A 22,044-nucleotide genomic window follows, 5' to 3' on the forward strand; every position below is an offset into this window, starting at 1 on the left:
CAGTCAGCATCTTTAGCAGCCATGTATTGCGTCTCATGATCAGAATCATCTCCACCGTGTTCTTCATGTGTAATAAGAGCCAAAGTCTCCTCATCATAGTCACTAGGACTCATACCCACCATCCTCAGTAGCAATCATCACACGCTAAGATTGGCATTCTCTCACAAAATGTCCTCTTCCCTTACAACGACGACAAATAATATCACTTGTGTGCCCTGTTGATGCCATGGAAGAAGAAGAGCTCTGCGTAGGTCCAGCAGGTGTGCTCTTGGCAGATAGTGGTGGTTGTGCCTGCTTTCTTGTATCACGGCTGGAGGTGGCACCTGATGGAGGTGCTGGTGGAGTGGAAGTAGAGGATGCCCGTGGTGTCCATGATGAAGATCGACCTGCAGAAAAGTTAGTTCGCGCCAATGCCTCTCGATCCTGCACTTCACGTTCAGCTTTACAAGCAAGATGGAATAAACAAGTGATATTATTATACTCCTTATACTCTAGGATGGTCTGAATCTCTCTATTTAATCCACCCATAAAACATGCAAGCATAGCTTCATTCTCCTCAACAATACCACATCTAATCATGCCAGTTTTGATGAGGACATCAATACCATTGTTACACCCACAACCCCTACTGTTACATATACTGGACCAATTACTAGAGCTCGCGCACGCCAACTAAATTACCAGGTACTTTCGTTTCTTGGTAATGATTCTAATGTTCATGAGAATATGATGCTGCCTAAATTGGATACATTTGTTTTGCTTACAAATGAAGGGCCTAGCTTGGAGAAGGATGAACATTGGAGCAAGAACAAGCATGGAGATGATGGCATGCGCAAGGGGAACAAGAACGGAGTTACAACTGATGATTTCAGGACTTTGAAGCCACCATAATGGGTGCATGAAGCCTTGGACGAAATATACAAGATGCCACTTCATAAATTTCGTCCCGAGGCTATTTTAGGTGCTGCGTCACCTTATTATTGGGCCAGGCCCATGTAATTTCGAAATACATAAGTATAGGCTATTTTTAGAGTCCGTATGTGTGGGGAAACAAGAGATAGGGTTGATTTCGGACCCCTCCACCAAGGGCCACGAAATTCCCCCCCTCTTCCTCCATATATACAGCCCTTAGGGCATCGTTTAGGCTTTGGGTTTTGTTTAGATTAAAAGTTCGCCATAGCTGCAACTTCGCGTACTTCGTTTGAGTTCAACGACCAGACAAAGGCGTCACAGAACCCCACCTTGATCAATAAAGCTTTCATCTTATATTCGCAATATCCAGATTGCAATCTTAGTTTCTTGCTTGTTCTTCGTTTGCTCGCAGGAAACAGACCCTCGTGGTCAGGTTGATCGTGCTCCGGCATGGTCAATAACCTCTCGGAGTTGGTTTAGCGATTGCTAAGGCGCGACGTCCTCGCACGTTCGTAGTCGGATCGTCAAAGTCGACTTCCACCAAAGCGAAATACACCATCTCATCGAAAGACGGGACACCTTTGCCTCTATCACTTTGCAAGCAAGATGAAACAAATGGTCCATAGGATAACACTCTTCATGAATTAGTATCTCTTGAATATCACGGTTTAATCCTCCCCAAAATCTATCCATAAAATCATCTTCACTTTCTTCTAAAGAGGAATGCAACAAGGTAATTTGTAAATCATCATAATATTTTGTTACAGTTTCACTACCTTGTTTTAAGTGTTGCAACTTCTTAATCATGTCACGAGTATAATAAGCAGGGACGAAAGCATGTTGCATGGCAAGTTTCAAATCATCCCAAGTAGTAGGTATATAATCAGGGTGTAACCGACAATATTCACTCCACCAAACCAAAGCATAACCAGTGAAAGAACCAACCGCAACCTTAACCTTTTTATGTTCATTGAAATTATGGGAAGCAAATATATTTTTTATGTCGAACTCCCATTCAATATATAAAGCAGGTTTAAAACGGCCATTAAATGGTGGTATAGATACATTAACCTGATCATGTGCATTTGGATGTTTGTGCACCTCTCGTGACGGTTGTGGTATTTGCAAAGGTGGTGGCACGTCTCCCGCGATCGACAAAGCCCATGAATTGACTCTGGATCCTGTCATGATTAGTAGAACAAGAAACAAAACCCAAAAATAATGTTCCTATAACTACTAGGATGTGGTGGTAAAACGCTCACAGTAAAGCAAATATCAATGTCTTACAAGTTCTTACCATGCAGCAGGCGGTGATCGGCAACCAGCGGTGTCAAGTAATTCCGAATATTGAGTAAAGCGATTGCCAGGGGAGCGTACGTATACACGGTGTAGAAATATGTGGAGCTGGGTTGGCTATATATGGTAGCAAAAAATTAGCAATAATCAATTCAAAGATGCAATGTTGAATAAACGCTCAACGACGGTACTGTGCTGGTCCTAGGCTAGACCGAACTAGAGACGCGAGCCTAGAACACTAATGAGGTCACGTCGTAGCACAACCAGCATCAATGAAGGATACAAAGTAGCTCTGGACAGCAAGATATAAGTGAAGATCACAACGGCAGTAAAGATAATGATGTGAAACAATAGCCAAGCTGTTTTACTGAATAGTGCACAAAACAGATTCCAATCCGAATTCAGGTACGAGATTGATTCTAGATAGATCCAATTTTTTTCTTCTCTCTTTTTTTTCTCACGCTTTTTTTTCTTTTTCTTCTCCCTCTTTTTCTTTTTTTTTTCTTTCCTTTTTTCTCTCTCTTTTTTCTTTATCTTCTTTTTCTCCCTCTTTCCAAGGCAAACTAGATAAGATGCAGATTCGATCAGGCGAAGATGTGAGTGACCTCAACTATGATTATGACAATAAACAGTGCGTAGCACGTGGTGGAAATTGGTGGATTGGATGGTGGACAGCGGATGGGATAATGATGCAGCGGCTGCGTGACTAATGTGAACAGAACTCGAAACTCTAAAGGAACTAGACACTAAGACCAGCAACTCGACACGATGATGCAACCGATGATTCAACTATGCAAGCAATGAAAAGAAAATTGCAAAGGCTCAGACTGGCTTGGACCAAGGATGAATAGATCTAACTCTTTTTTGTGGCTTTTTCTTGGACAATAGGTAAGAAAATAAATCTAATCTAGGAAAACTAGAAATTCTCACCGAGCAACCTGAAAACTGATACCACTTGATAAAGGCGAGGGTGTCCCGATCTTTCGATGAGATGATAACTATCGATTTGGTGGAGACGACTTTGACGATCCGACTACAAACGTGCAACGATGTTGTGCCTTAGCAATCGCTAAACCAACTCCGAGAGGTTATTGACCACGCCGGATGATAGAGGCAAAGGTGTCCCGTCTTTCGATGAGATGGCGGATTTCGCTTTGGTGGAAGTCGACTTTGACGATCCGACTACAAACGTGCGAGGACGTCGCGCCTTGGCAATCGCTAAACCAACTCCGAGAGGTTATTGACCACGCCGGAGCACGATCAACCTGACCACAAGGGTCTGTTTCCTGCGAGCAAACGAAGAACAAGCAAGAAACTAAGATTGCAATCTGGATATTGCGAATATAAGATGAAAGCTTTATTGATCAAGGTGGGGTTCTGTGACGCCTTTGTCTAGTCGTTGAACACAAATGAAGTACGCGAAGTTGCAGCTATGGCGAACTTTTAATCTAAACAAAACCCAAAGTCTAAACGATGCCCTAAGGGCTGTATATATGGAGGAAGAGGGGGGAATTTCGTGGCCCTTGGTGGAGGAGTCCGAAATCAACCCTATCTCTTGTTTCCCCACACATACGGACTCTAAAAATAGCCTATACTTATGTATTTCGAAATTACATGGGCCTGGCCCAATAATAAGGTGACGCAGCACCTAAAATAGCCTCGGGACGAAATTTATGAAGTGGCATCTTGTATATTTCGTCCAAGGCTTCATGCACCCATTATGGTGGCTTCAAAGTCCTGAAATCATCACTTGTAACTCCGTTCTTGTTCCCCTTGCGCATGCCATCATCTCCATGCTTGTTCTTGCTCCAATGTTCATCCTTCTCCAAGCTAGGCCCTACATTTGTAAGCAAAACAAATGTATCCAATTTAGGCAGCATCATATTCTCATGAACATTAGAATCATTACCAAGAAACGAAAGTACCTGGTAATTTAGTTGGCGTGCACGAGCTCTAGTAATTGGTCCAGTATGTATAGCAGCAGGGGCTGTGGGTGTAACAATTGTATTGATGTCCTCATCATCCTCCCCTTCTTGAAATGAAGTCGTCCTCGACGGAAGTTCATCTTCCTCACACAAATAAGGCTTCAAATCTGCAATGTTAAAAGTGGGACTAACCCCAAAATCTGCAGGCAGCTCAAGTTTATATGCATTATCATTTATTTTCTCTAACACCTTAAAGGGACCATCAGCACGTGGCATTAACTTTGATTTGCGCAAATCAGGAAATCTATCCTTACGCAAATGTAACCAAACAAGATCTCCAGGTGCAAACACAACATGTTTTCTACCCTTATCTCCAGCAAGTTTATATTTAGCATTCATGCGCTCAATGTTTTCCTTAGTTAACTCATGCATTTTTAAAATCAATTCAGCACGTTGTTTAGCATCAAAATTAACCTTCTCCGAAGATGGAAGAGGCAACAAATCAATAGGTGCATGAGGTAGGAAACCATACACAACTTCGAAAGGGCACATCTTAGTAGTATAATGCAATGAACGATTATAAGCAAATTCAATATGAGGCAAGCATTCCTCCCACATTTTCTTATTATTCTTCAAAACAGCCCTAAGCATAGTAGACAACGTTCTATTGACTACTTCAGTTTGTCCATCGGTTTGGGGGTGACAAGTAGTACTAAAAAGCAGTTTAGTCCCCAACTTAGCCCATAAACATCTCCAAAAGTGGCTAAGAAATTTAGTATCACGATCTGAAACAATAGTATTTGGCACACCATGCAAGCGAATAATTTCACGAAAGAACAAATCAGCAACATTAACAGCATCATCGCTTTTATGACATGGTATAAAGTGTGCCATTTTCGAGAATCTATCCACGACAACAAATATGCTATCCCTCCCCTTCTTTGTTCGAGGTAAACCTAAAACAAAGTCCATAGATATATCCTCCCAAGGAACACTAGGTACAGGCAAAAGCATATATAAACCATGAGGATTGAGTCGTGACTTAGCTTTTTGACATGTAGTGCAGCGAGCAATAAAACGCTCAACATCCCGTCTCATCTTTGGCTAAAAGAAATGTGTAGCAAGTTGATGAGGACATCAATACAATTGTTACACCCACAGCCCCTGCTGCTATACATACTGGACCAATTACTAGAGCTCGTGCACGCCAACTAAATTACCAGGTACTTTCGTTTCTTGGTAATGATTCTAATGTTCATGAGAATATGATGCTGCCTAAATTGGATACATTAGTTTTGCTTACAAATGAAGGGCCTAGCTTGGAGAAGGATGAACATTGGAGCAAGAACAAGCATGGAGATGATGGCATGCGCAAGGGGAACAAGAACGGAGTTACAAGTGATGATTTCAGGACTTTGAAGCCACCATAATGGGTGCATGAAGCCTTGGACGAAATATACAAGATGCCACTTCATAAATTTCGTCCCGAGGCTATTTTAGGTGTTGCGTCACCTTATTATTGGGCCAGGCCCATGTAATTTCGAAATACATAAGTATAGGCTATTTTTAGAGTCCGTATGTGTGGGGAAACAAGAGATAGGGTTGATTTCGGACCCCTCCACCAAGGGCCACGAAATTCCCCCCTCTTCCTCCATATATACAGCCCTTAGGGCATCGTTTAGACTTTGGGTTTTGTTTAGATTAAAAGTTCGCCATAGCTGCAACTTCGCGTACTTCGTTTGTGTTCAACGACCAGACAAAGGCGTCACAGAACCCCACCTTGATCAATAAAGCTTTCATCTTATATTCGCAATATCCAGATTGCAATCTCAGTTTCTTGCTTGTTCTTCGTTTGCTCGCAGGAAACAGACCCTCGTGGTCAGGTTGATCGTGCTCCGGCATGGTCGATAACCTCTCGGAGTTGGTTTAGCGATTTCTAAGGCGCGACGTCCTCGCACGTTCGTAGTCGGATCATCAAAGTCGACTTCCACCAAAGCGATATTCATCATCTCATCGAAAGACGGGACACCCCGCCTCTATCAATACAATGAGGATATCAATACAATTGTTACACCCACAGCCCCTGCTGCTATACATACTGGACCAATTACTAGAGCTCGTGCACGCCAACTAAATTACCAGGTACTTTCGTTTCTTGGTAATGATTCTAATGTTCATGAGAATATGATGCTGCCTAAATTGGATACATTTGTTTTGCTTACAAATGAAGGGCCTAGCTTGGAGAAGGATGAACATTGGAGCAAGAACAAGCATGGAGATGATGGCATTCGCAAGGTGATAGAGGCCGGGGGTGTCCCGATCTTTCGATGAGATGATAACTATCGATTTGGTGGAGACGACTTTGACGATCCGACTACAAACGTGCACGACGTTGCGCCTTAGCAATCGCTAAACCAACTCCGAGAGGTTATTGACCACGCTGGAGCACGATCAACCTGACCACGAAGGTCTATTCCTGCAAGCAATCGAAGAACGAGCAAGAATATGATAAAGCAATCTGAATATTGCGAATATATATGAAGTATTGATAATGGTGGGGATCCGGAAGCGGTCTTGGTCTGGTCGTTGGACACAAACGAAGTACACGAAGTTGCAATGGCTAACTTTTAACTAAACAAATCCCAAGGAAAAGCTACTAGATGGATCTACTTATATAGGAGCAAGGGGTGGCGGCCAAGGAGGTGGGAGGACGTCCCAAGGCAGCCTAAAACTAAATCTAGGTTGTACAAGGCCAATGGGCCCAAGTGGAGGTGATGTAACACCTTTGGACTTGTAGTTTGACTCGGATTCTGCTGCAGCATCAGATTGTTTCGTCCACAACTCAACGCTCCGGACGAATTTGAAGGTGATTCCAATTGGGTTGGAAAGTGCATGAAATCTAGTTTCCAACAAAAAAAGAATCACCCAATTCGGAGTCCGTATGAAAAACTTGTGTGCGTTTTGAGTCAGGTGTGTCTGTGCAGTCCGAATCTGAATCCAGAACGTGAGAGACTTGGACTCTATCTTCTCTTGGGCCAAAAGTGACGTGAGAGAACTTTTTGGACAGCAAATAAACATCTCTTTCTTCCTTATCTTCATATGTGGATTGTACAAATGTCCCATACACCTGCAATTAGACAAAACACAAAAGTGTGTGAAGTATTTTTGTTCTGGATAACATAAATAGATTATTGAATAGTTTGCACTAGAAATCACCTGACAAATATGCATATATGCAATATTTTTGGTCATATCAAAGGTAGTCATGTCCTCATCAGCTTTGGTGGAAGTCGACTTTGACGATCCGACTACGAACGTGCGAGGACGTCGCGCCTTAGCAATCGCTAAACCAACTCCGAGAGGTTATTGACCACGCCGGAGCACGATCAACCTGACCACGAGGGTCTGTTTCCTGCGAGCAAACGAAGAACAAGCAAGAAACTAAGATTGCAATCTGGATATTGCGAATATAAGATGAAAGCTTTATTGATCAAGGTGGGGTTCTGTGACGCCTTTGTCTGGTCGTTGAACACAAACGAAGTACGCGAAGTTGCAACTATGGCGAACTTTTAATCTAAACAAAACCCAAAGTCTAAACGATGCCCTAAGGGCTGTATATATGGAGGAAGATGGGGGAATTTCGTGGCCCTTGGTGGAGGGGTCCGAAATCAACCCTATCTCTTGTTTCCCCACACATACGGACTCTAAAAATAGCCTATACTTATGTATTTCGAAATTACATGGGCCTGGCCCAATAATAAGGTGACGCAGCACCTAAAATAGCCTCGGGACGAAATTTATGAAGTGGCATCTTGTATATTTCGTCCAAGGCTTCATGCACCCATTATGGTGGCTTCAAAGTCCTGAAATCATCACTTGTAACTCCGTTCTTGTTCCCCTTGCGCATGCCATCATCTCCATGCTTGTTCTTGCTCCAATGTTCATCCTTCTCCAAGCTAGGCCCTACATTTGTAAGCAAAACAAATGTATCCAATTTAGGCAGCATCATATTCTCATGAACATTAGAATCATTACCAAGAAACGAAAGTACCTGGTAATTTAGTTGGCGTGCACGAGCTCTAGTAATTGGTCCAGTATGTATAGCAGCAGGGGCTGTGGGTGTAACAATTGTATTGATGTCCTCATCATCCTCCCCTTCTTGAAATGAAGTCGTCCTCGACGGAAGTTCATCTTCCCCACCCAAATAAGGCTTCAAATCTGCAATGTTAAAAGTGGGACTAACCCCAAAATCTGCAGGCAGCTCAAGTTTATATGCATTATCATTTATTTTCTCTAACACCTTAAAGGGACCATCAGCACGTGGCATTAGCTTTGATTTGCGCAAATCAGGAAATCTATCCTTACGCAAATGTAACCAAACAAGATCTCCAGGTGCAAACACAACATGTTTTCTACCCTTATCTCCAGCAAGTTTATATTTAGCATTTGATAGAGGCAAAGGTGTCCCGTCTTTCGATGAGATGGTGGATTTCGCTTTGGTGGAAGTCGACTTTGACGATCCGACTACGAACGTGCGAGGACGTCGCGCCTTAGCAATCGCTAAACCAACTCCGAGAGGTTATTGACCACGCCGGAGCACGATCAACCTGACCACGAGGGTCTGTTTCCTGCGAGCAAACGAAGAACAAGCAAGAAACTAAGATTGCAATCTGGATATTGCGAATATAAGATGAAAGCTTTATTGATCAAGGTGGGGTTCTGTGACGCCTTTGTCTGGTCGTTGAACACAAACGAAGTACGCGAAGTTGCAGCTATGGCGAACTTTTAATCTAAACAAAACCCAAAGTCTAAACGATGCCCTAAGGGCTGTATATATGGAGGAAGAGGGGGGAATTTCGTGGCCCTTGGTGGAGGGGTCCGAAATCAACCCTATCTCTTGTTTCCCCACACATATGGACTCTAAAAATAGCCTATACTTATGTATTTCGAAATTACATGGGCCTGGCCCAATAATAAGGTGTCGCAGCACCTAAAATAGCCTCGGGACGAAATTTATGAAGTGGCATCTTGTATATTTCGTCCAAGGCTTCATGCACCCATTATGGTGGCTTCAAAGTCCTGAAATCATCACTTGTAACTCCGTTCTTGTTTCCCTTGCGCATGCCATCATCTCCATGCTTGTTCTTGCTCCAATGTTCATCCTTCTCCAAGCTAGGCCCTTCATTTGTAAGCAAAACAAATGTATCCAATTTAGGCAGCATCATATTCTCATGAACATTAGAATCATTACCAAGAAACGAAAGTACCTGGTAATTTAGTTGGCGTGCACGAGCTCTAGTAATTGGTCCAGTATGTATAGCAGCAGGGGCTGTGGGTGTAACAATTGTATTGATGTCCTCATCACATGCAATAAGTCATTCAACACAGAATCATCACCAAGATTAGAGGTCATATCAAAATGATTAAACATTGGTTCTTTTGCATCAATAGTTAATTCAATGGGTGCACTCAAAATTGTTGGTATTTCAGTTGTTTGATCACATGGCAAAGTCAAATTATCAACGTAGTCCTCTAAAATAGGTGGTGTGATCAAAGTAGTGGGTAGCTCATCAGATGGTGCATTCAAATTGACAAGGCATTCATCATTCTCATGTAGAGATGGAAGATCAGTACCTTTGTCATTACCTCTTATGATCAACTCAGATGATGTAGCCACTCTCGGGGGCGATGTGTCACATGGTGGAGGTGATGTAGTCCTGACAACAACGGATGTGGTTGTCATAGTATGCCTAGTAGTTGAAGGAACAACCATATCAACTCTTGGAATGTGCACCGTGCGCTTGTTCTCCTCGTGGCCAACACGTCGTTTTATTTCCTGTTCAGCTTTGCAAGCAAGATGAAACAAATGGTCCATAGGATAACATTCTTCATGAATTAGTATCTCTTGAATATCACGGTTTAATCCTCCCCAAAATCTATCCATAAAATCATCTTCACTTTCTTCTAAAGAGGAATGCAACAAGGTAGTTTGTAAATCATCATAATATTTTGTTACAGTTTCACTACCTTGTTTTAAGTGTTGCAACTTCTTAATCATGTCACGAGTATAATAAGCAGGGACGAAAGTATGTCGCATGGCAAGTTTCAAATCATCCCAAGTAGTAGGTATATAATCAGGGTGTAACCGACAATATTCACTCCACCAAACCAAAGCATAATCAGTGAAAGAACCAACCGCAACCTTAACCTTTTTATGTTCATCAAAATTATGGGAAGCAAATATATTTTTTATGTCGAACTCCCATTCAATATATAAAGCAGGTTTAAAACGGCCATTAAATGGTGGTATAGATACATTAACCTGATCACGTGCATTTGGATGTTTGTGCACCTCTCGTGACGGTTGTGGTATTTGCAAAGGTGGTGGCACGTCTCCCGCGATCGACAAAGCCCATGAATTGACTCTGGATCCTGTCATGATTAGTAGAACAAGAAACAAAATCCAAAAATAATGTTCCTATAACTACTAGGATGTGGTGGTAAAACGCTCACAGTAAAGCAAATATCAATGTCTTACAAGTTCTTACCATGCAGCAGGCGGTGATCGGCAACTAGCGGTGTCAAGTAACTCCGAATATTGAGTAAAGCGATTGCCAGGGGACCGTACGTATACACGGTGTAGAAATATGTGGAGCTGGGTTGGCTATATATGGTAGCAAAAGATTAGCAATAATCAATTCAAAGATGCAATGTTGAATAAACGCTCTACGACGGTACTGTGCTGGTCCTAGGCTAGACCGGACTAGAGACGCGAGCCTAGAACACTAATGAGGTCACGGCGTAGCACAACTAGCATCAATGAAGGATACTAAGTAGCTCTGGACAGCAAGATATAAGTGAAGATCACAACGGCAGTAAAGATAATGAGGTGAAACAACAGCCAAGCAGGATATATCAACAACTTTGTCTCCAACTTTCCTCTGAAAAAGTTTGTGCCGATTTTTTTGTTTTTTTCTTCTCTTTTTTTTTTCCTCACACTTTTTTTTCTTTCTCTCCTTTTTTTCTCTCTGACTTTTTTTTCTCCTTTTTTTTCTCGTTTTTTTCTCTCTTTTTTTCTCCCTCTTTCCAAAACAAACTAGATAAGATGCAGATTGGATCAAGTGAAGATGTGAACGATCTCAACTATTATTATGACAATGAATGGTGGGTAGCACGTGGTGGAAATTGATGGATGGGTGGTGGACAGCGGAAGAGATAATGATGCAGCGGTGGCGTGACTAATGTGAACAGAACTCGAAACTCTAAACGAACTAGACACTAAGACCAGCAACTCGACACGACGATGCAACCGATAATTCAACTATGCAAGCAATGAAAAGAAAATTGCAAAGGCTCAGACTGGCTTGGACCAAGGATGAATAGATCTAACTCTTTTTTTGTGGCTTTTTCTTGGACAATAGGTAAGAAAATAAATCTAATCTAGGAAAACTGGAAATTCTCACCGAGCAACCTGAAAACTGATACCACTTGATAGAGGCCGGGGGTGTCCCGATCTTTCGATGAGATGATAACTATCGATTTGGTGGAGACGACTTTGACGATCCGACTACAAACGTGCACGACGTTGCGCCTTAGCAATCGCTAAACCAACTCCGAGAGGTTATTGACCACGCTGGAGCACGATCAACCTGACCACGAAGGTCTATTCCTGCAAGCAATCGAAGAACGAGCAAGAATATGATAAAGCAATCTGAATATTGCGAATATATATGAAGTATTGATAATGGTGGGGATCCGGAAGCGGTCTTGGTCTGGTCGTTGGACACAAACGAAGTACACGAAGTTGCAATGGCTAACTTTTAACTAAACAAATCCCAAGGAAAAGCTACTAGATGGATCTACTTATATAGGAGCAAGGGGTGGCGGCCAAGGAGGTGGGAGGACGTCCCAAGGCAGCCTAAAACTAAATCTAGGTCGTACAAGGCCAATGGGCCCAACTGGAGGTGATGTAACACCTTTGGACTTGTAGTTTGACTCGGATTCTACTGCAGCATCAGATTGTTTCGTCCACAACTCAATGCTCCGGACGAATTTGAAGGTGATTCCAATTGGGTTGGAAAGTGCACGAAATCTAGTTTCCAACAAAAAAAGAATCACCCAATTCGGAGTCCGTATGAAAAACTTGTGTGCGTTTTGAGTCAGGTATGTCTGTGCAGTCCGAATCTGAATCCAGAATGTGAGAGACTTGGACTCTATCTTCTCTTGGGCCAAAAGTGACGTGAGAGAACTTTTTGGACAGCAAATAAACATCTCTTTCTTCCTAATCTTCATATGTGGATTGTACAAATGTCCCATACACCTGCAATTAGACAAAACACAAAAGTGTGTGAAGTATTTTTGTTCTGGATAACATAAATAGATTATTGAATAGTTTGCACTAGAAATCACCTGACAAATATGCATATATGCAATATTTTTGGTCATATCCAAGGTAGTCATGTCCTCATCACAAGGGGAACAAGAACGGAGTTACAAGTGATGATTTCAGGACTTTGAAGCCACCATAATGGGTGCATGAAGCCTTGGACGAAATATACAACATGCCACTTCATAAATTTCGTCCCGAAGCTATTTTCGGTGCTGCGTCACCTTATTATTGGACCAGGCCCATGTAATTTCGAAATACATAAGTATAGGCTATTTTTAGAGTCCGTATGTGTGGAGAAAAAAGAGATAGGGTTGATTTCGGACCCCTCCACCAAGGGCCAAGAAATTCCCCCCTCTTCCTCCATATATACAGCCCTTAGGGCATCGTTTAGACTTTGGGTTTTGTTTAGATTAAAAGTTCGCCATAGCTGCAACTTCGCGTACTTTGTTTGTGTTCAACAACCAGACAAAGGCGTCACAGAACCCCACCTTGATCAATAAAGCTTTCATCTTATATTCGCAATATCCAGATTGCAATCTCAGTTTCTTGCTTGCTCTTCGTTTGCTCGCAGGAAACAGACCCTCGTGGTCAGGTTGATCGTGCTCCGGCGTGGTCAATAACCTCTCGGAGTTGGTTTAGCGATTGCTAAGGCGTGACGTCCACGCACGTTCGTAGTCGGATCGTCAAAGTCGACTGCCACCAAAGCGATATCCATCATCTCTCGAAAGACGGGACACCTTTGCCTCTATCAAGTGGTATCAGATTTCCAGGTTGCTCGATGAGATTTTACAGTTTTTCGTAGTTTAGATCGAGTCTGTTCTTCATACCTATAGTCCACGAAAAAGCCACAAAAAAATTAGGGTTAGTTCATCATATCCGAACCAGTCTGAGCCTTTGCATAATCTTTTTAGGGTTTTGCTTTGTTGAATTTGCGGTTGCATCGTCGTGTCTAGTTGCTGGTCTTAGAGTCTAGTCTTTTAGAGTTTCGAGTTCTGGTCATAAGTTGTCACGTCGCCGCCGCACCATCATCATCACCCCTGCCATCTACCACCACCGCTTATCCGCCACCGCTTCGAATCCGTATCCATATACCACCACAGCTGTCGTAAACCACCACCGCTGCCATCTACCACCATATATCCACCACCAATCCGAGTTCTTGTCATATTAGGTTTGTTTTCGAGATCCATCTAGATTCCGATTCGTGTTTCCTTGCCGGAGTAGGTTTTGGAAAAAAAAGAGTCCGGAAACCACGCTCCGTTTAGGCCCAAAATTTTTCGAAAACGCATTTTTCGAAAAAATTTCTGGCTATCCTATTTTTAGGTGTTTCTGAGTGTTTTGAGACAGGTGCCATTATAGGAAGTTTTTTTTGACCCGTTTCCAGTTTTTGGGTCCGGGCAGTCAAAAAAAAAATTGGTCGAAAAAATTTCGTGCCCATCCTGTCAGTTTGAGCTAGGAAGAGTTTTGAGACACTCGCCATTATAGTGATTTTTCGCAAAAAAAAAGCAGCGCAAAAAAAAGAGCACAAAAAAAAAGAGCGAAAAAAAAATTCCAGAGTGTGATTTTCCCTTGTTTACGTGCCGCGTCGTGATTTTGTTGGTGTTCTAGGCTCGCGTCTCTAGCACAGTCTAGCCTAGGACCAGTACAGTACCGTCTTTGAGCGTTTATTCAACTTTGCATCTCTGAATTGATTATTGCTGACCCTTTTTGCTACCATATTATAAGCCTTCCCAGCTCCACATACATCTACGTCGTGCGTTTGACTCTCCCTGGTAATCGCTCTATCCAAGCTTTGAGAGTTTTTGACTACAACGGTTGCCGATCACCGCCTGCTGCTGGGTAAGAACTGGTAAGTATTTGAGATTTGCTTGACGGATTTGTGACACCCACCACCACCTCTTGTTAGTAGTCTCTAGGATCATATTCTTGTGTGTTTCTATTGCTGCTAACCATGCCAGGATCACAAGCCGACGAGACTGACTGGGAGAACATGACGAATAAGGATCTGCATGATAAATTTCAGCAAATGATGAGTGGACAGGTGCAAGACGTGCTAAACAGATTTGAAGAGGCCATGGAGAAGATAGATGGCATGGAGAAGACATTCAAAACAAAGCTCGATAACAAGTTTAATGAATTGCTCGCGCGTCTTCCACCACCACCACCCGCTGCGCCTAACGCACCTCTCCAACAACAACAACAACGACTACCTCCACGTCGCGAAATAGACCTCCGCCGAGCGAGCCGTGTTCCTCTTGCGTTTGGCCAAACTGTTGGTGCTGCTGTTGATACTCCTGTGGCTCCGGCTGCTGATGCGGAGGAGGATGATTATGTGGGAGATTACGAGGATGAGGTTCCTCAAAATCAGAACTACGTGCAACCACCAGCACCACCACCAGCAGGTCGACCTCAGGTATATATTCGTAATGGTAGGCCTGCACCACCACCTCAGGTACGAGATGATGTCCATATTCCTAAACTGAAATTGAATATTCCACCATTTGAGGGTAGATATGTTCGTGATATATATCTTACTTGGGAGTTAGAAACTGAACAACGTTTTACATGTTTAAAATTTCCCGAGGAGAGACGGGTTGCTGCTGCTGTTTGTGCTTTCACTAGTTTTGCATGTGTCTGGTGGTCTGAACATTGTAGATTATATCCTATTCCAACTACTTGGGCTGCTTTGAAAACCGCTATGCGTACGCGTTGGGTTCCACCATATTATCAACGTGAATTGCTTCGAAAATTGCAGCGTTTAAGACAAGGAAAAAATTATGTAGAAGAATATTATCAGGAATTACAAACTGGCATGATTCGATGTGGTATTGTTGAGGAGAATGAAGCTATGCTTGCACGTTTTCTGGGTGGATTAAATAGAGAGATTCAGACCATTCTAGACTATAAGGAGTATACTAATATCACTCGTTTATTCCATCTTGCTTGTAAAGCTGAACGTGAAGTGCAGGATCGACAAGCATTGGCGTGAACTAACTTTTCTGCAGGCCGACCTTCATCATGGACACCGCGTGCATCTTCTACTTCAACTGCACCAGCACCTCAATCAGGTGCCTCCTACAGCCGTGATACAAGAAAACAGGAACAACCACCATTATCTGCCAAGAGCGCACCTGTCGGGCCTGCACAGAGTTCTTCTTCTTCCAGGGCATCAACAGGCCACACAAGTGATATTATTTGTCGTTGTTGTAAGGGAGGGGTCATTATGCGAGAGAATGCAAATATCCGCGTGTGATGATTGCTACCGAGGGTGGTGGATATGAGTCCGCTAGTGACTATGATGAGGAGACATTGGCTCTTATTACACGTGAAGAACATGGTGGAGATGATTCTGATCATGAGACGCAATACATGGCTCCTGAAGACGCTGACAGGTATGAATGTTTAGTTGCTCAACGTGTTTTGAGTGTGCAGGTCACACAAGCTGAGCAAAATCAGAGGCACAATTTGTTCCATACCAAGGGAGTTGTGAAGGAACGTTCTGTGCGCGTCATAATAGACGGAGGGAGCTGCAACAACTTGGCTAGCATGGAGATGGTGGAGAAGCTTTCTCTCACCACAAGACCACATCCACATCCTTACTACATCCAATGGTTCAACAACAGCGGCAAGGTTAAGGTAACACGTACTGTTCGTGTGCATTTTAGTATCTCTACATATGCTGATTATGTTGATTGTGATGTGGTACCTATGCAAGCATGTTCCTTATTACTTGGTAGACCATGTCAATTTGATAAAAATTATGTACACCATGGTAGAAACAATCACTATACTCTTGTTCATAAGGATAAAAATATTACTTTGCTTCCTATGACTCCTGATTCCATTTTGAAAGATGATATTAATAGAGCTAATAAAGCAAAACAGGAGAAGAATAAGAGTGAAAATCAGATTGTGGCAAAAGAATTTGAGCAACAAATGAAGCCTAATAATAAACCATCTAGTGTTGCTTCTGAAATTAAATTGAAAAGTGCATGTTTATTTGCCACCAAATCTGATATTGATGAGCTAGATTTCAGCAAATCTGTTTGCTATGCTTTTGTGTGCAAAGAGGCATTATTTTCATTCGAGGACGTGCCTTCCTCTTTGCCTCCTGCTGTCACTAACATTTTGCAGGAGTTCGCTGACGTCTTTCCACAAGACGTGCCACCGGGATTACCACCTATTCGAGGGATTGAGCATCAGATTGACTTAATTCCCGGTGCTTCACTGCCAAACCGTGCACCATACCGTACCAATCCAGAGGAGACGAAGGAGATTATGCGTCAAGTACAAGAGCTTCTCGACAAAGGTCATATACGCGAATCCCTTAGTCCTTGTGCTGTTCCTATTATTCTAGTGCCGAAAAAGGATGGTACATCACGTATGTGTGTTGATTGTAGAGGCATTAATAATATTACTATTCGTTATTGTCATCCTATTCCTAGGCTAGATGATATGCTTGATGAATTGAGTGGCTCTACATTATTCTCCAAAGTTGATTTGCGTAGTGGCTACCATCAAATTCGTATGAAATTGGGAGATGAATGGAAAACAGCATTTAAAACTAAGTTTGGATTATATGAGTGGTTAGTCATGCCTTTTGGGTTAACTAATGCACCTAGTACTTTCATGAGATTAATGAACGAAGTTTTACGTGCTTTCATTGGACGATTTGTGGTAGTTTACTTTGATGACATATTGATTTATAGCAGATCTTTGGAAGAACATTTGGAACATTTACGTGCTGTTTTTATTGCTCTACGTGATGCACGTTTGTTTGGTAACCTTGGGAAGTGCACCTTTTGCACCGACCGAGTATCTTTTCTTGGCTATGTTGTTACTCCACAGGGAACTGAAGTTGATAAAGCCAAGATTGAAGCTATTGAGAGTTGGCCGCAGCCCAAAACGGTCACACAAGTGAGGAGTTTTCTTGGCCTCGCTGGATTCTATAGGCGTTTTGTGAGAGATTTCAGCACCATTGCTGCACCTCTCAATGAGCTTACAAAGAAAGATGTGCCTTTTCTTTGGGGTACCGCACGGGAAGAAGCCTTCTCGGTATTGAAAGTTAAGTTGACACATGCTCCTTTACTCCAACTTCCTGATTTTAATAAGACTTTTGAGCTTGAATGTGATGCTAGTGGAATTGGATTAGGCGGTGTGTTATTACAAGATGGCAAACCTGTTGCATACTTTTCTGAAAAATTGAGTGGGCCTAGTCTGAATTATTCTACTTATGATAAAGAATTATATGCTCTTGTTCGGACTTTAGAAACATGGCAACATTATTTATGGCCCAAAGAATTTGTTATACATTCTGATCATGAATCTTTGAAACATATTAAAAGTCAAGCTAAACTGAATCGTAGACATGCTAAATGGGTTGAATTCATTGAGACTTTTCCTTATGTCATTAAACACAAGAAGGGAAAAGAAAATGTTATTGCTGATGCATTGTCTCGCCGCTATACTATGCTTTCACAACTTGACTTCAAAATATTTGGTTTAGAGACCATCTGATAGAGGCGGAGGTGTCCCGTCTTTCGATGAGATGATGGATTTCGCTTTGGTGGAAGTCGACTTTGACGATCCGACTACGAACGTGCGAGGGCGTCGCGCCTTAGCAATCGCTAAACCAACTCCGAGAGGTTATTGACCACGCCGGAGCACGATCAACCTGACCACGAGGGTCTGTTTCCTGCGAGCAAACGAAGAACAAGCAAGAAACTGAGATTGCAATCTGGATATTGCGAATATAAGATGAAAGCTTTATTGATCAAGGTGGGGTTCTGTGACGCCTTTGTCTGGTCGTTGAACACAAACGAAGTACGCGAAGTTGCAGCTATGGCTAACTTTTAATCTAAACAAAACCCAAAGTCTAAACGATGCCCTAAGGGCTGTATATATGGAGGAAGAGGGGGGAATTTCGTGGCCCTTGGTGGAGGGGTCCGAAATCAACCCAATCTCTTGTTTCCCCACACATACGGACTCTAAAAATAGCCTATACTTATGTATTTCGAAATTACATGGGCCTAGCCCAATAATAAGGTGACGCAGCACCTAAAATAGCCTCGGGATGAAATTTATGAAGTGGCATCTTGTATATTTCGTCCAAGGCTTCATGCACCCATTATGGTGGCTTCAAAGTCCTGAAATCATGACTTGTAACTCCGTTCTTGTTCCCCTTGCGCATGCCATCATCTCCATGCTTGCTCTTGCTCCAATGTTCATCCTTCTCCAAGCTAGGCCCTTCATTTGTAAGCAAAACAAATGTATCCAATTTAGGCAGCATCATATTCTCATGAACATTAGAATCATTACCAAGAAACGAAAGTACCTGGTAATTTAGTTGGCGTGCGCGAGCTCTAGTAATTGGTCCAGTATGTATAACAGCAGGGCCTGTGGGTGTAACAATGGTATTGATGTCCTCATCATCCTCCCCTTCTTGAAATGAAGTCGTCCTCGACGGAAACTCATCTTCCTCACCCAAATAAGGCTTCAAATCTGCAATGTTAAAAGTGGGACTAACCCCAAAATCTGCAGGCAGCTCAAGTTTATATGCATTATCATTTATTTTCTCTAACACCTTAAAGGGACCATCAGCACGTGGCATTAGCTTTGATTTGCGCAAATCAGGAAATCTATCCTTACGCAAATGTAACCAAACAAGATCTCCAGGTGCAAACACAACATGTTTTCTACCCTTATCTCCAGCAAGTTTATATTTAGCATTCATACGCTCAATGTTTTCCTTAGTTAACTCATGCATTTTTAAAATCAATTCAGCACATTGTTTAGCATCAAAATTAACCTTCTCCGAAGATGGAAGAGGCAACAAATCAATAGGTGCACGAGGTAGGAAACCATACACAACTTCAAAAGGGCACATCTTAGTAGTAGAATGCAATGAACGATTATAAGCAAATTCAATATGAGGCAAGCATTCCTCCCACATTTTCTTATTATTCTTCAGAACAGCCCTAAGCATAGTAGACAACGTTCTATTGACTACTTCAGTTTGTCCATCAGTTTGGGGGTGACAAGTAGTACTAAAAAGCAGTTTAGTCCCCAACTTAGCCCATAAACATCTCCAAAAGTGGCTAAGAAATTTAGTATCACGATCTGAAACAATAGTATTTGGCACACCATGCAAACGAATAATTTCACGAAAGAACAAATCAGCAACATTAACAGCATCATCGCTTTTATGACATGGTATAAAGTGTGCCATTTTCGAGAATCTATCCACGACAACAAATATGCTATCCCTCCCCTTCTTTGTTCGAGGTAAACCTAAAACAAAGTCCATAGATATATCCTCCCAAGGAACACTAGGTACAGGCAAAGGCATATATAAACCATGAGGATTGAGTCGTGACTTAGCTTTTTGACATGTAGTGCATCGAGCAATAAAACGCTCAACATCCCGTCTCATCTTTGGCCAAAAGAAATGTGTAGCAAGTACGTCCTCCGTCTTCTTCACGCCAAAGTGTCCCATTAATCCTCCTCCATGCGCCTCCTACAACAACAAAAGACGAACGGAGCTAGCTGGAATGCATAGCTTGTTAGCACGAAACACAAATCCATTGTTAACGAACAACTTGTTCCACATTCTTCCTTCTTTACAATTCTGCATTACATCTTTAAAATCAGCATCATGCACATATTGATCTTTGATGGTCTCCAAACCAAATATTTTGAAGTCAAGTTGTGAAAGCATAGTATAGCGGCGAGACAATGCATCAGCAATAACATTTTCTTTTCCCTTCTTGTGTTTAATGACATAAGGAAAAGTCTCAATGAATTCAACCCATTTAGCATGTCTACGATTCAGTTTAGCTTGACTTTTAATATGTTTCAAAGATTCATGATCAGAATGTATAACAAATTCTTTGGGCCATAAATAATGTTGCCATGTTTCTAAAGTCCGAACAAGAGCATATAATTCTTTATCATAAGTAGAATAATTCAGACTAGGCCCACTCAATTTTTCAGAAAAGTATGCAACAGGTTTGCCATCTTGTAATAACACACCGCCTAATCCAATTCCACTAGCATCACATTCAAGCTCAAAAGTCTTATTAAAATCAGGAAGTTGGAGTAAAGGAGCATGTGTCAACTTAACTTTCAATACCGAGAAGGCTTCTTCCCGTGCGGTACCCCAAAGAAAAGGCACATCTTTCTTTGTAAGCTCATTGAGAGGTGCAGCAATGGTGCTGAAATCTCTCACAAAACGCCTATAGAATCCAGCGAGGCCAAGAAAACTCCTCACTTGTGTGACCGTTTTGGGCTGCGGCCAACTCTCAATAGCTTCAATCTTGGCTTTATCAACTTCAGTTCCCTGTGGAGTAACAACATAGCCAAGAAAAGATACTCGGTCGGTGCAAAAGGTGCACTTCCCAAGGTTACCAAACAAACGTGCATCACGTAGAGCAATAAAAACAGCACGTAAATGTTCCAAATGTTCTTCCAAAGATCTGCTATAAATCAATATGTCATCAAAGTAAACTACCACAAATCGTCCAATGAAAGCACGTAAAACTTCGTTCATTAATCTCATGAAAGTACTAGGTGCATTAGTTAACCCAAAAGGCATGACTAACCACTCATATAATCCAAACTTAGTTTTAAATGCTGTTTTCCATTCATCTCCCAATTTCATACGAATTTGATGGTACCCACTACGCAAATCAACTTTGGAGAATATTGTAGAGCCACTCAATTCATCAAGCATATCATCTAGCCTAGGAATAGGATGACGATAACGAATAGTAATATTATTAATGCCTCTACAATCAACACACATACGTGATGTACCATCCTTTTTCGGCACTAGAATAATAGGAACAGCACAAGGACTAAGGGATTCGCGTATATAACCTTTGTCGAGAAGCTCTTGTACTTGACGCATAATCTCCTTCGTCTCCTCTGGATTGGTACGGTATGGTGCACGGTTTGGTAGTGAAGCACCGGGAATTAAGTCGATCTGATGCTCAATCCCTCGAATAGGTGGTAATCCCGGTGGCACGTCTTGTGGAAAGACGTCAGCGAACTCCTGCAAAATGTTAGTGATAGCAGGAGGCAAAGAGGAAGGCACGTCCTCGAATGAAAATAATGCCTCTTTGCACACAAAAGCATAGCAAACAGATTTGCTGAAATCTAGCTCATCAATATCAGATTTGGTGGCAAATAAACATGCACTTTTCAATTTAATTTCAGAAGCAACACTAGATGGTTTATTATTAGGCTTCATTTGTTGCTCAAATTCTTTTGCCACAATCTGATTTTCACTCTTATTCTTCTCTTGTTGTGCTTTTTTAGCTCTATGAATATCATCTTTCAAAATAGAATCAGGAGTCATAGGAAGCAAAGTAATATTTTTATCCTTATGAACAAGAGTATACTGATTGTTTCTACCATGGTGTACAGAATTTTTATCAAATTGCCATGGTCTACCAAGTAATAAGGAACATGCTTGCATAGGCACCACATCACAATCAACATAATCAGCATATGTAGATATAC

The sequence above is a fragment of the Triticum dicoccoides genome, chromosome 1A (genome assembly GCF_002162155.2).
Source record: "Triticum dicoccoides isolate Atlit2015 ecotype Zavitan chromosome 1A, WEW_v2.0, whole genome shotgun sequence".
NCBI classification, from domain to species: domain Eukaryota; kingdom Viridiplantae; phylum Streptophyta; class Magnoliopsida; order Poales; family Poaceae; genus Triticum; species Triticum dicoccoides.